Raw genomic sequence first — 5,505 nt, 5'->3', positions numbered from 1 at the left:
CTTAAGTCTGTCTAGTACTGTGCGAGAATAATTAAAAACAGTAGAAAATCTTAGGAAAATATTATAATTAAAAATCGGGCATTAATTTTAAAAGTTTTACCCGAAATTAGGCCAAATGGGGGTAAAAACGCTAACGGGTTGGACTGGATCCAATTTGGGCCCTACCCCAACATATATAAGCCTAAACGAAGGTCATTCAGCCTCATTCTTCATTAAACAACACACACACCAGCAGCTGAAGTGAGGAGAAGAAGAGCGAAAAGTTACTATTCACATCCACATTCAATCAATCATATCTCGAGCTACGGTGCTCCGATTCGCATGCCGTCAGTGGCTACGCGAAGCTCTTGCCAAGCCCGTTAGTTATATCTAACCTTTGTTGGTAAAATTTCGAATTTTCATCTCTTTTTCTCTTCCCTAAGAATTTCGAAATTGTGGATTTTTGTTTTGAGTGAAATTTGTGTTTTGGTTGTTTAGGTACTAACCATTAGTGAGGGATTATTGGTTTCTATCCCAAATTTCAGTGGATAAGGTAAGATTTCTCAAGAATCCTTGTAAATTGATATATTATGAGTATTAGGTTTTGATTTCTATAAAATATATGATGTTAGTTTGAATATTGGAGCTTGTTGGAATTGCCTTGGATACTTGGGAGCATTTGGAGTTGTATTGGTGACTTGATTGTGTTTGGAAACTTGAATTGTATTCAATTTTAGAATTTTGGCATATTGGGAATCGAACAAGGTATGGTTTCCTTTTTTTCTATGTAATATATAATATTTCTGAATATTTAGGCTAGTGACCCATAGGATAGATTTGGATTGAATTGGTTGTTGAATTTGGTTGATTGATGATGTATGATGAATTGATGACTTTGATGTTTTGGATGAATGATGTTGTTGATATTGTTAAATAATGTTGAATATTGATATTGAGAATGAATGAGATTGATGTTGATGATGGGTAGTGATAGAATGATTATGTAGAGATAGAATGATTATTGATGAGTTTGTTAGATGAGAAGGGATTTTAGTGTAAAATCATTGATAATTGGGGGTTGAGAATTTTATAATATGAGTGGTGAATTGTGGCACAAGTAGTAAAATCTGGTATAAATTGGGCTGGTGTGGTTTTGAATTGGTTTTGGTTATGAATTTTAGAAAGTTGAGAACCTTGATATTTTTGGTAAAAACTAGTTTTTTGTGAACTTTGACGGATCATAACTTGTGCCTCAAAATTTGAAATTGAATGAACTTTATTTTAAATTAAAGATGGCTTTGAGAGCTTTAAATTGATATAAAGTTTGTAGAAAATAAATTTTTGTAGAGGAAGTTATGACTGTTTAAAGTTTGGTGCCAAAAACCGAATTCTGCAACATTTGAAAAATTTCCAAGTCTGGTATGGGTTGCGTACGCGACATGGTGCACGCAACGCGACCAACCCATTTGGGTTGGGCATCTCGCATACGCGAGCACTGCATGCGTACGCGAACCAGCAAAAATCAACCCTTGCATACGCGAACTATAACGCGCGACGTGAGCAACCTATTCAGGTTGGACAACTCGCGTACACGAGCAGGGTGTTGCGTACGCGACCACTCGTTTTTACCCGTGTGTGTACGTACGGTAGGGGTATGCATACGCACAACCCCTGTTTTTCCTAAAAATTGTTTTATTCGTTTTTAAAGGTTCTCTTGCTTTCCAAACATTCTTTAAATTGTTGTTTAAGAGTATTATCTAGTAATTAGGTCCTAAGCTTAGTAGAGAAAAATTAGTGACTTAAATAAATGGACTTTTACATAAATTTAGAAGACGGAACTTTAGGTTTCTGGAGTACTGAAGACGGATTTGGTTGAGTAAGATGACGAGGCATTGTATTGACGATTGACAATACAAATTGTGAAAGTGGTGAACTACTGAGAACTGAACTAAATAATTTTTGAAAATCACTGATGTAACACTTTTAAAGTTGAGATTTTTGAGATGCTATGCACCTGGTAAGGATGGTTGGTTAATCCCGCTTGTCGAGGTCGCGGCAGCGGCGTAAGGACGGTTGGTTTATCCTGCTTACATTGAGATGTGAGGTCAGTGTCAAGAGTATCCTGCTCACATCCTTTTGGAATCACTATAGTGTGCAGACACTGATATCCTGGACTGTGATCCGGACACGATATCTCGGGGGTTCCCAATATGAGACCGAAAGGTGACATCTCCATAGAGATGTGTCGGGTTGGTAATTGAACCGACAATGTGATATCACAGCCAAATAGGACAGGCATACATCATGTGCATCTTTTAACTGTTTGCTTGCTTTGCCGACTTGAATTGCTTGCCTAATTGTATAATATGCCTAATTACTTATTGAATTACTTGATATACATGCTTATACTTGTGCTTTCCTTGCATTGTTATTAATGATGTTTTCTTCTGGGATTGAGGAGGTTCGGAAGGCGGTGGCGACGGGATCACATGGCGGTTAGGCTGGCAAAGGCTGTGGGACAGCGGAGAATTGTTAGCTTAGAAATTTCTTAAGTTGGATTACCCTTTTTCACTGTGGTTTTAAAGTTAAGGTTTTAAATTTACTTATGTTTAAGGTTACATCTTGTGATGGATATGAAGTTCTAGGATTGCCTCTAGCGTCCCGGAGTCTTATATCTTACATCACTGGGCACTGTTATCATACTGAGAACCTCCGGTTCTCATTCTAAACTCTGTTATTATTTTTCAGATGCAGGTCGCAACCCACCTTGGTGAGTTGCTTTGATGGTGAAAGAGTGGAGGATCCTGGCTATGTTTTGAAGTCTTTTGATTATTTTGTTTAGTTTCTCTCATTTTTGTATTTATTTTGCCTAGAGGCTTACTTTGAGTGGAAGTTTGTATAAGCTATTTTACTTTCTAAACTCTGTATGTTTTTATAATCTAGCCGGCTTAAACTCCGCGGGCGGCGGCTAGATTCTTATGGCTATTATACTTTGATATATCTATATATGTCGTGATATCTGTACATATATCTCGTGCCTCGTTTAGTGTAGCTTCGTGTGAACGTTTTGCACTTTTCAAATTCTGTTTTTGAGCTTAATCCTTCGTCGGACTTCTAGAATTATTATTTCTTTCTATATATAAATACGTATAAGCTTTAGAATTGTCGTAACCTTCGATTAACCTTTGCTTTACGATTGCGAAGTAAGGTTTAGGGTAATTAAGGTGTTACAAAAAAAACACATAGTCATACAAAATAGAGCAAATGAATTGTATTTAGTATTATAATTTCTTAAAGATTAGTAAATGTTATGTTGTAGGATGAAAGGATAAGAAGAATAAATTATATACATTTAGCATTGTAATTTTTTGTTTAATATTTTTTTATTATTTTTCTGTTAGTCTTGCCTAATTTTTTTTTATGTTTTTTTATATATTTGGTTATTTACTTAATTTACTATTATTTGTTAATTAAGTTTATGTTATTATATGTTAGTTTGTATATTTAGTTTTTTTATTAATTAACTATTTAATTACTATTTTATATTATTTATACTACAATGCTAGTATTATTGTTCTGAATTTTAATATCGTATTTTGAATTGAAATATAATTTTTATATTTTATAAAGATTATAGATTGTAATTTACACTTTTTGCTAAATATATTTTTAATTATAGAAACTTAATTGGCCATTTGAATTATGGGTAAGTTCAAAATCATTCATACATTTTTTAAAAGAAAATATCAAGGAAATGAAGATGATTCTACTATTACTACTCCCATATTTGAGGGGTCATCAAATTTCATTACTTCAAGTTCTCCATTGAATAGTTCAAAGCGTCTACGACTTCTTCCTAGTCAACTGGATGTTTTTCATTTGGAAAGAGATCTTGGAATGCGACCAATGATTTGGAAGTTTCCTCCAAATCAAAGAGATGAAATCCGTCTGGCTTATATTAATGTTGGGCTAAATCAATCAATTCTTGATAACTATCTATTTTCTGGTGATAAAAATCATCGTCGCTTTCAAGCTTCATGGTTTAAATTGTTCCCATCTTGGTTAGAATATTCTATAGAAGATGATGCCATATATTGTTTTCCATGCTTTCTTTTTGCTAAGGAACCTTCAATCAACACGGGTTCAAATGCTTTAATTGAGAATGGTCTCAGGAATTGGAAGAAAGCAAACAGTGAAAAAGAATGTGCTCTTTTGAATCACATTGACAAAGGTCCCAACTCATTCCATCATAAGGCGCTAAAATCATGTGATGATTTGATGAAACAATCACAACATATCGACAGACTTCTTCATAAGCAAACATCAGAAGAGATTGAAAATAATTGAATTCGACTAGGAGCATCTATAGATTGCATTAGATGGTTGCCATTTTAAGGTTACGCCTACAGAGGACATGATGAAAGCCAAAGTTCAAGCAATAGAGGTAACTTTTTGAAAATGTTAAAATTTTTGGGATCTTACAATGAAAGAGTGAAAAAGAATGTTTTAGAAAATGCTCCAAAAAATGTTAAGTATACTTCAAATGAAGTCCGAAAAGAAATTCTACATATTCTTGCTACTAAGGTGAGAAATTCAATTAGAGAAAAGATTGGAGATGCCAAATTTTGTATTATTGTTGATGAAACTAGAGATAAATCTAAAAAGGAGCAAATGTCCATTGTTTTGAGATTTGTTACTCTAGATAATTTTGTTAAAGAGAGATTTTTTGATCTTGTGCATGTCACTGATACTTGTGCAATAACTTTAAAGAAAGAAGTGATTTATATCATTTCTCATTATAATCTCCAAGTTGAAAATATTAGAGGTCAAGCGTATGATGATGCTAGCAACATGCGGGATGAATGGAATGGTTTGCAAGCTTTGTTTCTTAAAGATTCTCCACAAGCATATTATGTACATTGTTTTGCTCATAGGTTACAATTAGCACTGGTGGCAGCTTCAAGAGAGGTGCTTCAAATTTATGAATTTTTTATTCAATTAAAATCTATTATCACTATTGTTAGTGTTTTTTCAAAAGACATGATCAATTACAAGAAGCTCAAGCAATTGAAAATGCAAACTTGGTTGCTCAAAATGAATTAGAAACAGGCAAAGGTGCGATCAAGTAAGCACTTTACAAAGAGTTGGGGATACTCGATGGAGCTCTCACTTTAATTCTATTTGCAGTTTGGTAAAAATGTTCACTGCTACCAACATTGTTCTCAATAATATCATTGAAGACGGAACAACTTATGTACAAAGAGGTGAGGCTTATGGTGTTAGTAAAATATTATTGTCATTTGAATTTTTTTCACTTTGCACTTGATGAAAGAGATTATGAAAATCACTAATGATCTTTGCCAAGCTCTGCAACAATAATCTCAAGATATTCTTAATGCACTGCATATTGTTTCTACATCAAAGTTACTTCTTAAACATATTGGAAGAAGTCGATCTCATCAACCAAGCGTGACAATTGAGCATCATTATCGAATAAATGAATTCTTGGCAATAATTGACTCTCAG

The 5,505-nt window shown here is 33.8% G+C and overlaps 1 long non-coding RNA gene across 3 annotated transcripts; it reads left to right on the top strand.

The window, feature by feature from the left end:
* The first annotated feature begins 204 nt into the window (after window positions 1-204).
* Window positions 205-3,007, top strand: LOC112723758 (uncharacterized). 3 transcript variants are annotated; one of them, XR_011868089.1, is made up of 4 exons: window positions 205-382; window positions 478-532; window positions 612-744; window positions 2,438-3,007. It is a non-coding gene; the product is annotated as an uncharacterized lncRNA (long non-coding RNA). The 3 variants fall into 3 exon arrangements; XR_011868088.1 differs by having other exon boundaries at window positions 612-2,563; window positions 2,728-3,007; XR_003163155.2 differs by having other exon boundaries at window positions 612-3,007.
* Window positions 3,008-5,505: the final 2,498 nt, after the last annotated feature.

The sequence above is a fragment of the Arachis hypogaea genome, chromosome 11 (genome assembly GCF_003086295.3).
Source record: "Arachis hypogaea cultivar Tifrunner chromosome 11, arahy.Tifrunner.gnm2.J5K5, whole genome shotgun sequence".
Lineage (NCBI taxonomy): Eukaryota > Viridiplantae > Streptophyta > Magnoliopsida > Fabales > Fabaceae > Arachis > Arachis hypogaea.
The sequence above is the reverse complement of the archived record's forward strand: the minus strand, read 5'-3'. Positions and strand labels throughout refer to the sequence as shown.